Here is a 12,050-nt window from a genome sequence, read left to right on the forward strand (position 1 = left end):
CACACCTGCCATGGTAACTCAGAAGGACATATTGAACATCAGTGTTCTAAGAATTGTTATGGTTACAGTGGAGGTATGGAATTTGTTGGAGCTCTAAGAATATTTCAGAGGTCGGTGCCCATTTATAATGTTGGATATACGAAGTACATAGGCGATGGGGACTCTAAAGCTTTCAATACAATTAATGAGTTCAATGTTTATGGTGATACCTTGGTAACAAAACTGGAGTGTTATGGACATGTGCAAAAGGGAATGGGTGCTAGATTGAAGAAGCTACGAAGATAAATGAAAGTTGCTATCTGATGGAACATCTGTGTCTGGCCGAGGCAGGTTGACAAAAACTGAAATAGACCTCCATCAGAGTTATTATGGATTGGTCATTAGAAGAACTGCACCTCTGAATGATGTTAAAGCCATGAGAAAAGCTGTATGGGCCACCTACTTTCAGAAGTTGTCCACAGAAGACCACCCTGTTCACGGACTTTGCCCTGAAGGAACAGATTCTTGGTGTGGTTATCAAAAAGCAAAAGAAAGTGATCAAATATACCAGGATAAGCATTATCCTCCTGAATCTGTTATGAATGAAGTAAAACCAGTTTTTAGAGACCTGAGTGGCCCTGTTTTGCTTAGTAAATGTCTTCATGGGGGCACTCAGAATACAAATGAAAGTTTCAACCATTGCATATGGGAAAGATTACGAAAGAATGTTTTTGTAGGACTAAATACGTTAAAAGTCGGTGTACTAAATGCAGTGATATGTTTCAGTGATGGAGTGATAGAAGGTTGGAAGTCCTGAGAAATTTAGGCACAAAATGTGACTCTAATATGGAAGATCTATTGCTTGCACGTGACAGACAACTGGTGCATGAAGCTGAAAGATTCGATCATCAAGTTACCAAAGAAGCAAGAAGTGCTAAAAGTAATGCCAAGAGGAAGCTTGAAGATTGAGAAATGCTGCAGGATGAAGACTATGCTCCAGGAATGTTCTGAGGCACAGTTTAATTAGATTCATATCTTCATTCGCAATTTCCTGCAAATTGTATTTTTCAGAATACAGGTATAAATATTTCCTGAAGTTTATACAGCATTGCTCTAATTTTTTTTCTGTAACTTACAATAGTCCACACTTATGTAGTAGACTTAAGAATCAACAAAATTATAGAAAAAATAACATTTTATTAGGAAAAAATTTAAAAAATTAAAGTGTAAGATGTGATACGTTTTATCCTTGTAATATACGTAACAGGTGGAATTAAGTAGGTCTAGTACCTCAGACATCACGACATGCATATCGGGTAAAAATTTGGTCTCCTTCAAATTATTACATTGGCTAAATGGTACCTTAATTTGAGGAAACAGATTGGGGGAAAAATTGCATCAATTTCTTTGTAATCTTTTTAATAACACTAAGCAGGTTCAAAAACGTTCAAAACACTTCTAATTCGTTTAGAAAAAGTGCTGCATTACCTGATCTCCACAAAAAATCTGTAAAACCTATACATTATAAACAGTAATGAGATTTCACTCTGCACCGGAGTGTGCGCTGATAGAAACTTCCTGACAGATTAAAACTGTGTGCCGGACCGAAACTCGAACTCGGGACTTTTGCGTTTCGCGGGCAAGTGCTCCACCATGTGAGCTACCCAAGCACGACTCACGCCCCGTCCTCACAGCTTCACTTCTGCCAGTACCTCGTCTCCTACCTTCCAAACTTTACAGAAGCTCTCCTGCGAACCTTGCAGAACTAGTACTCCCGAAAGAAAGGATATTGCGGAGACATGGCTTAGCCACAGCCTGGAGGATGTTTCCAGAATGAGATTTCACTCTGCAGCGGAGTGTGCGCTGATATGAAACTTCCTGGCAGATTAAAACTGTGTGCCAGACCGAGACTCGAACTTGGGACCTTTGCCTGTCGCGGGCAAGTGCTCTACCATCTGAGCTACCCATGCACGATTCACTCCTCGTCCTCACAGCTTCACTTCTGCAAGGTTCGCAGGAGAGATTCTGTAAAGTCTGGAAGGTAGGAGAAGAGGTAGTGCAAAAGTAAAGCTGTGAGGAGGGGGCGTGAGTCATGGTTGGGTAGCTCAGATGGTACAGCACTTGCCCGCGAAAGGCAAAGGTCCCGAGTTCGAGTCTCGGTCTGGCACACAATTTTAATCTGCCAGGAAGATTCATTATAAACAGTGCCTCTAAGAAATAGGTGTTGATTTTTAAATAATACTGAGCCGGGAAAGTATACTGTATCCTTAAAGAAGCAATTAAAATCAGATTTTAAGGAGATTGGAGAGGAAATTGCGAAGGTACCGTGTTAAGAAAAGAAACACACAGGCGTTTACCATGAAAAACAAAATAAAAATTAAGGGAAGGGAAGTGAGGTTTGCGAGAGCGAGTGTATAGAAAAGGACTAACACACTGACCAAGCTTTGAGGTAGCTGCTTCATAATAACAATAAAACATTATGACTGCCCCCTGTAAAGGGTACAAAATCCACAGGATGGTGGTGTCATGATGATACGCGCCGAGAACGAAAATGAAGTTGACTTGCAGTGAATATTTTATCGTTTGTTTGCGTATTAAGTACATCAGATGACGAGGGCACAGTGAGTGCTGCTGTGTCGTGGGCAGAGGGCCGGAGGCCGGCTGCAGGGATAGAGATTGGAATCAGTGCGAGCAGTCAGGACAGCAGCAGCCGCCAGCCCCGAGGCAGATCACGCGCACAACTTCTCCGGCCTGCCGGGGACCACGTGCGTCCTGAATTTTTATGTGCCTTGCGCCAGGGGTACGCAAGGCTCGCGCGTGTGTGAGTATGCGTGCGTGTGTGTGTGTGTGTGTGTGTGTGTGTGTGAACGCGAGTGTGAGCGTCTGAGCCGGCGGCACGCACAGCCTTCTGACAGACGCCGTCTTATTAAGCCCGACAAGGCCACTCCGGCCCAGAGAGCGAGGCACTCTGAATAAGTCCGCTCTCCGCCGTCCTCGCCGGTAGTAGCTCGTACACGATCCGAATCTCCCGAGACGAATACTGTTTTATTACGTGTAGAAGTTATTCTGGATTATTGTCATAAAACGTAGGATGGTGGAGGCGGAGGAAAAATCTTCCATTAATGAAATAAACTACGTATGTTGTTGTTGTTGTTGTTGTGGTCTTCAGTCCTGAGACTGGTTTGATGCAGCTCTCAATGCCACTCTATCCTGTGCAAGCTTCTTCATCTCCCAGTACCTACGGCAGCCTACAACCTTCTGAATCTGCTTAGTCTATTCATCTCTTGGTCTCCCTCTACGCCGACCGGAGTGGCCGAGCGGTTCTAGGCGCTACAGTCTGGAACCGATCGACCGTTACGGTCGCAGGTTCGAATACTTCTTCGGGCACGATTGTGTGTGATGTCCTTAGGTTAGTTAGGTTTAAGTAGTTCTAAGTTCTAGGGGACAGATGACCTCAGAAGTTAAGTCCCATAGTGCTCAGAGGCATTTGAACCATTGCGTGGGGACTTAATTTAATATAATGCAAATAATTTTAATTTTTAGATTTAGTAGCTGTCTGTTCGGTTACGCTGTCTCGTAACCAGTTGGCCCTGGCTAGTATTAGTACGCAATCTGACTGCATAGAATAACAACAAAGAATGAAAGGAAATTTCCGTTACCACAATTAATTAATTAAGTCCCCAGCAACTATAAAAGCTACGAAACCAAAACTACGGAACAACAAAGCACAAATGTAACTGTTCTGTGTGTGGAAGTGTGATTCAACGTACACATCTCGCACGGTTCTTCCTCAATAAGACAAGATATTTTAAATACCATTTACACTGAATTAATTAAAAAAAGTGAAATACTATAATTGCACATAGAAACCCGACTTACAGTCTAATACAGGAACGCAAGCCAGATCCTTTGTTGACTGAACCTGTGACCAAGAGGCATTGTTAGTTAGGAAATTAAAAAAAATATAAAAAATGTTTTTTACCTTCATATATATTGACTAAAAATACACTCTGATCATTACAACATCTCCATTCGAACAACATCTGCTGTCTAACCCATCAAAACAACTGCACACGACATGGCCTCAAATAGTACAGCTATCAACATCCTCTCAGCAAAGCACTAACCACCACAACTTCTGAACAAGCACTGCCAGTGGAGGCGACGGAATAAAACTCTTTGGCGCAATCTCTGGCGCTGTGACTCAGTGTAGCCACCTTCCATATGCCCCTCCTCCACGGGCTAGAATTTGATGGTATTTTTGCCAGCATTGGTGGTGAAAATACCACCAAATTCGTAAAAAAAATACAGACAAAAATAAAAGATAATATTAATAAGTAAATATCGCACAACTAGATAAATTTTGGCTTTGCACTGACCCTTCAATAACCTAATATATAAAATACAGTAAGCAATACAAATGCTTTCATACATGTGATTTTACATAACAGTTTACACAAGTATCATTCAATCAATGCCACCAGCAATGACGAATAGGTGTTGGTAAGAGTCTCATAACATTTCATAAACAGTAAATATACAAAAAATCAGTTTATACAAATATTCACATAAAATCTTTTCAATAGTTCACTAAACAGGTAGCACTTCTCAGAGTAGTTGACAGTTCCAACAGTAGCACCCAGCAATGGTCAACAGGTGCAAATAGCAGTCTCATAATATTTCATCAGCAGTATTTAAACAGCTCCAACAGTGGCACCCAAAAATGGCGAGCAGGTGCAGACACCAACAAGTGACATTATCTCAGTAGAAGCAATTCCGTTAGTGACGCCAGTAATGTTGATGGGTGCAGACACCAACAAGTGACATTACGTCAGTAGAAGCAGTTCCATCAGTGGCACCCAGCAATGTTGAACAGGTGCAGACACCAACAAGTGACATCATTTCAGTAGAAGCAGTTCCATTAGTGACATCCAGCAATGTTGAGCAGGTGCAGACAGCAACAAGTGACATCATTTCGGTAGAAGCAGTTCCATTAGTGGCACCCAGTAATGTTGAACAGGTGCAGACACCAACAAGTGACATCATTTCAGAAGAAGCAGTTCCATTAGTGACATCCAGCAATGTTGAGCAGGTGCAGACACCAACAAGTGACATCATTTCAGTAGAAGCAGTTCCATTAGTGACACCTAGCAATGTTGAGCAGGTGCAGACAGCAACAAGTGACATCATTTCAGTAGAAGCAGTTCCATTAGTGGCACCCAGCAATGTTGAACAGGTGCAGACACCAACAAGTGACATGTCAGTAGAAGCAGTTCCATCAGTGGCATCCAGCAATGTTGAACAGGTGCAGACACCAACAAGTGACATTATTTCAGTAGAAGCAGTTCCATCAGTGGCACCCAGTAATGTTGACAGGTGCAGACACCAACAAGTGAGATTATTGCAGTAGAAGCAGTTCCATCAGTGGCACCCAGCAATGTTGAACAGGTGCAGACAGCAACTAGTGACATTATTTCAATAGAAGCAGTTCCAACAGTGGCACCCAGCAATGTTAAGCAGGTGCAGGCACCAACAAGTGACTTTATTTCAGTAGAAGCAGTTCCACCAGTGGCACCCAGAAATGTTGAGCAGGTGCAGGTAACAGTCCATAATATTCACTATCACTAATCAGACAGTTCATCAGAGTTTATCAGCAGAAATTAAACATTTCCAAGTGGCACCCATCATGTTGAACAAGTGCAGGTAACAGTCCATAATATTCACTATCACTAATCAGACAGTTCATCAGAGTTCATTAGCAGAAATTAAACATTTCCAAGTGGCACCCAGCAATGTTGAACAGATGCAAGCATGAACAACAGTTTGAAGGCACACACAATTGCTTTTACAAAATTATTATTAATGTTCTTACACTAAACATGCAAATTATAATAAACACACAAATGATATCAGATAATTGCCATATTAACTATTACAAATACACCAATATCAGTAAACCTGCAGTGCAAGCCACAACAAAGTAAAATAATATTTAAGAGATAGGTCGGTACCAATTATTTGGGATTAGGAAAGGAAAACACACAAAACACACTCACTCATCTTTCATCCACATATAAAGTACTACTGTGTAATTGAATAGTGTTAACTGTGTAAATGCAATTCTGTCAAAATTTGATGTTCTACATGTGTATCAAGTAGTAGTGGCAACAGTGTATAACAGTCAATAATAGTCAACGTCATAGTCATCATGTCAAGACCAATGTTTGCCAAGCCAAATCAAAATGTATGGTTGCTGAACAACTGTCAGCGTGCCAAGATATGCAATTACTTCCTCTCTCCAAAAACAGTATATACTGCTTATTGATTTAACAAAGTGTGTGTGTAGACAATCTTCCTTTCACTTGAGTGTTCTAGTCTGCCATCTTCATCCTCCTTGTTCCATATGGACCAAAAACAAAAAAAAATGTTCCTCACTTGCTTCACCTCTTATCCACCAAAACTGCAATAATCATCAGCATCACATAATCTTAATACCTCAATAATACCTCTTACGTCGATACATATGAACCTTATCATCAATATCATTTACCTTACCTCTTGTCCACCAAAACTCCAATAATCATCAACTTCACACAATCTCAATACCTCAATAAAACCTCTTCAATACGTAGACACATATAAACCTTATCGCCAATATCATTTCACTTCCATAAGAACTCTTTCTAGTCAGTCTCCTCGAACAAGTACAGATAAAATTCTAGTGCAAACTTCAGTTCATCATCCCATACAATCCAAAGACATAATGTCCACACACAATCTCTGTGTAATCCATCTGACCCAAATCTTCTACTCATTATGAATTATAAAATACATTTTGGTTACCTTGTCCATCATTAAATAAAAGAAATGCATACATGACCACTATCAGCCTTTAGTTTGAATAATTTTCAGTAAGTAAGTACGAGTACGGAGTATGAATGATTACATAAGACTTTGAATGAATAAATCGTAATATTTCATAATGTGTACACCACTTCAAAAATCATGGCAAAACAGAAGCAAACATGTGGAGTAATTCTTTTTTTTTTTTTTTTTTTTTGCCAAGTGTCACTGCTATTTCAATTGCTCACGAAGAATGCAGTGTAATAACTGTCAATGGTCTAAACCTAGTGTTGGTATGTCATGTCGTTAGCTTCCTTCCTATTAGCATACATTTATACAGCTTCCATAAAACCTCCAGCTCATATGACGTCAATGAAGTTTCTTGTACCAATGTCGTTCGTAGCATTATAGCAGTTCATTCTCTTGTCTTAAAATATGAGGCACTGAGCGTAAGCAAAACATGCAACAGCGAGTAAATATACCAGTAGACAACAGAATGTCAACAAGTGGATGTAGCACAATCCCTATAACGAGGCTCTACCAAGTGAACAATCTATAATTAATACCATAATGTGATCTAAACTCCATGTTCATACACCGTGTATCAGCATTTGTATATACCAAATTAAAGAGTAGTTATGACAACAAACAGAAATGTATAAATATGCAATCCATACACAAAGCAGCAAATATGTATCTTACATAATAAACAGGTCATTAGCATCATATCAGCGTAAGCAAATAAATGTTCATATGTAATCTTAATAAGTAAACATTAAGGCGCAAGCAGATAAATCGCAAAGAATAAATTACATACATAACCACAGTCAGCACAATTAATCAGGTGACAATTATAATTTAAATAAATAAGCACAGCAGGCACATAATAAAAAAAATGTGACATCAGTGAAAAAACAGTGCAGCCAAGCGATGCATAATATACACAAGTAACAACCCTGTTCATTAATCAATCATTGTCAAAATTAGATAACACAATGTATAAATCACGTAATCAAGAGCAGCAAATTACGTCTAAAGTACGTACCAAAGTGGAAATATGTTACCTGAAAAATAAACTCAATTAATAGTTACCTTTTTAGTTTATTAGTTTCTTCTTCGAAATTACATTCTTCCTGAAATTTTCTCGATAGCAAGTCCTCTTAACGTCGGACACACACAGAATTTGCCTGAAGTTCTTAAATATTTTATACAACCATATCCTGAGAAATACTGAACGTTAATAACATAATTTACCAAGTCACTATAGCTTTATACAGAATTTAATCAGAGAAATTAGACTGTGTATTTGTTTACGGCTGTCAGTGCATTCGCACTGAGCGCTCGATCAGCTGTAGGTACGCGTGACGTAGGAAGTAATTGTTTGCGGTCAACGACTGCCTTGTGCGGCGCGCGGACTTGACTGTTACTTTGAGTTATGTGCCGCCGCCAGAACACGGCGCGGTATCCTTGTAATCTCTGCGTGTTTACGTATAACTGTTAGTTTCTCGAAAGTATGTCATTCCACAAATATTTTAACGTTTCCCCCCCCAGAAGCGCCGAGATTTAAGAGTTTCTACTTCGACAGTGTTATCATGAATAATTTTGCGAACTCTATATGGAACGCTATAAAGCAGAAAAAATTTGCGACACAAACCTTTTCTTTCGTTAGACAAACGATAAGACTTAATTAACACCTTTTGACCAACTGACAAAGTTTTTAAACGAGCAGGACATTTAGCTGATTTCTCTCTTTTAGCAGCCGCAGATGCAATATTTTGTAGAGCCAGGTTGACAACTTCAGAATGCCGCAGTTTCCGTGAAGGCGGAAAAGGAACGATTTCAGAAATGCGATTTGTCGGTGCTTTATTTTTTAATATCAATATAGGCGGTAAAGAAGTTGAATCATTAGGGAGTTCATTCAGAATGTTTTGAAAAATGTGAAGATACTGATCCCACGTTCTGTGACGACATAATTTATTGATTTCCTTCATCCATCTCTGTGAAGCGCTAGACTGAGGGTGAAAAAGTGAAATGAAAATTGCTTTAATCTTACGACGCCGTAGAGTACGAAGCCAAATTTTAGAGCGAAACTGTGATCCATTATCTGATATAACCTTATCAACATGACCCACTTCTTTAAGAGAATGTTTGATGAAAGCATTAGATACTGAACGAGCTGTTGCTTTGCGTAAAGGTGTAAAACACACATATTTTGATGTCAATTCCACTGCTACCAAAATGTACGCAAAACCATTAGTAGAACGTACCACTGGACCGAACAAATCGACTGCAGCCATCTCTTTCAATTTCGCTGGAATGATAGGAAACAACGGTGCTCTGTGAGAAATAGTTGGCGGCTTAGCCTTTTGACATAATTTGCATTTGGCAAGAACAGATCGAATACGTTTTTCCATATTACTGAAGTAGCAATTTTCTCGTAATTTATGAAAGCATTTTCTGGGACCAAAGTGTGCATAACTGAAATGTGTATACCAAATCAGTTTATTAACCCACTCATCAGGAATACAAACTAACCAAACAGAGTTGTCAACCGATTTTCGTTTAAAAAGAATATCATTGCGAACTACATAATACTGTCTAATCGCTACGCTTTCCTTTCTCCTCCACTTCTCCTTAATGTCCTTCCAGATTGGATCCTTACTTTGCTCCATAGCGATGTCCTGGAGCGAAGACAAAATAAAATTTTCAAACGCAACACCTTGAATATACATCAAACAGTAATTGTTTTCTTTGCAGTCCTCTTCAACACTTTGTTTCAAACCCATAGGTGCACGTGATAAAGCATCAGCAATAATATTTGAAGAACCCTGTATGTAAACATTACTAAAATCAAATTCCAGTAGATACAGCACCCATCGTGACAATCTTCCATGTGTTCATTTTGTTGACGTAAGAAATTCCAGAGCTCAATGATCGGTGTAAACCTTAGTATGTCTGCCATACAAAAATACGCGAAATTTTGTGAAAGCCCAAACAACAGCCAAGGCTTCAAGTTCCGTAATCGAATAATTCTTTTCTGATTTAGAGAGAACACGACTTCCAAATGCAATAGTTTTCTGTACTACAACGCCGTTTTCTTCTATCTCTTGAAATAAATGTGCACCTAGGCCTTTGTATGACGAGTCTCTCACCAAACAAAAATCTTTAGATAAATCCGGATGTGAATGAAGTAGAGCAGCAACTAAAGCATCACGAAGTTGTTCAAATTCTGATTGAGCTTCCTCATCCCAACACCAATTAGAATCCTTTCCAGATAGTTCACATAAACCAGGTGTGGCCAAATCGTCCTATCTAACAAAGCGTCTAAGAAAATTACAGACACCAAAGAAACTACAAACATCACGTTTTGTGGTAGGAACAGCATAATTACGAATAGCGTCTAGTTTCTCTGAATCAGGAAGAATACTTTCTGTAGAAATAATGTGACCAAGAAATTTCACCTGAGAACTACCAAATTCAGATTTTTCCAAGTTCACTGTAATGCCAACTCTTGCAAAAATGCGTAATAATGAATCCAAAATTTTGTTGTGCTCACTCCAAGAACGTTTAGCAATAAGAATATCGTCAACATATGAAGTAATATTGTTACAAAGATATACAGGTAAAATTTTGTTTAAACTATGAATGAATGCTGCTGAAGATATAGTAAGTGCAAATGGTAATTTCCGAAATTGCTTTTGGGTAAAATAGTCATATCCGGTTATTCTTTACCGACTCTCTAGATAGATTGATAGTCGAAGAGTTTTTTGATAGATAAAAAGAATAGTAAAAGAGTAGGCAGCAGTGCAGAAAACTAAAAGAGAAATAGCACCACTACAGCTCGGGGCCCTGTGCACACTACGGCACATGTTCACTTAGTGTAGCGAATCCCCTGAGGACTTAAATAGCCACACATAAATTCCAGTTTGTGACTTAGTGGCCAATTTGGTGGAAGTGCGTACGTAAATTGATCTAACCATAAACATGGATGTATGTCATTCATAGAATTGCGAAAGTCTTAAATGTCCAAACAGTTAAAAAGTGTTTATAGTCAAAGTTTTCGCCTCGTGGCGACAAAGACCTACCGTGTCTGTCCCAGTCCGAATGTCCATTATTGTCAAGCTCGCGAGCCTGGCGCTCTCTTGTTGCATCTCGTAAATGAAATAAATTATTATCTTCAAAGCCCTCTGCTATCTGTGATTCTAAATTTCTTCTGCTGTCTTTTCCTACGATTTCGCCTTCAATTTGTTTGACTTGCTTTCGTAATGCCTCAAATTCCCTTTTAACGCGTTCATTAAATTTTCCCTGATTTTCAACATGTTTATTTATGTTCTGGTACTCTTCGGTTTCTGCAAATGGCAATGGAGCTGTATCATCTGAATCTCTGTCCCCATGTAAACTAAGATTTGTCAATTTATCTGAAATCTCCTCAACTCTTTCCGGTAAGTCACCTATTTTTTCTTTCTGTTTATTTACGTCTTCCATAAGTGTGCGACTCGGGTTTCAGTATTGACACATTTAGTAGTTAACTGTTCATATTGTTGTGTTAGGTTATTTATTCTGTCATTTGGTACGGATTCCTCGATTCTCTCAAATATTTCTTTCTTATCGTGTGCACATTGTAAATTTAACTCTGAAAATTTTTGTACTATTACGCGATCTCTTTCTTCCTGTTCTCTATCCTGTTCCTTTTGTCTAATTTCTATTGAAATTGATCTATTATTGTGAGCATTCAAAATCGGTTGTACTTCTTCTCTAATTTCTTTCTTTAATCCATCTTTCATATTTTTTAAACATGTCCCCATTCGTGAGTCTAACCGTGTTCCCATTGTTTCCATCTCTGTTTTAATTGTTCCTATTTGTGAGTCTAACTGCGTTGCCACTGTTTTTAATTCAGATCCTAACTGTGTACCCAAATTTAATATAGCACCCATCAACTGCTCCATATTAACTGGTTCGAAATTCTTTTCGCCCCTAACATTTCCCGCAAAACCAGCTTCCTTCGTCATAGCTGTAAAGCTACCTGTGTTCGATACTATTCCAGAATCTTCTGTCGTTAATGTCGTATTCTGAAAATTCTTTAATTGTGAAAAGTTTTGAACTGGTTCTGGACTATTTTCCTTGCTTATTAAATTGTTCTCTACTTCATTATTCATCATACTGTTCTCCTGTGTTGGCGAGTTCGCCATGTTAACAATGTCGTCATTCTCACTATTCATAAATTTTAC

This window comes from Schistocerca piceifrons, chromosome 4, assembly GCF_021461385.2.
Source record: "Schistocerca piceifrons isolate TAMUIC-IGC-003096 chromosome 4, iqSchPice1.1, whole genome shotgun sequence".
In the NCBI taxonomy this organism is placed as follows: domain Eukaryota; kingdom Metazoa; phylum Arthropoda; class Insecta; order Orthoptera; family Acrididae; genus Schistocerca; species Schistocerca piceifrons.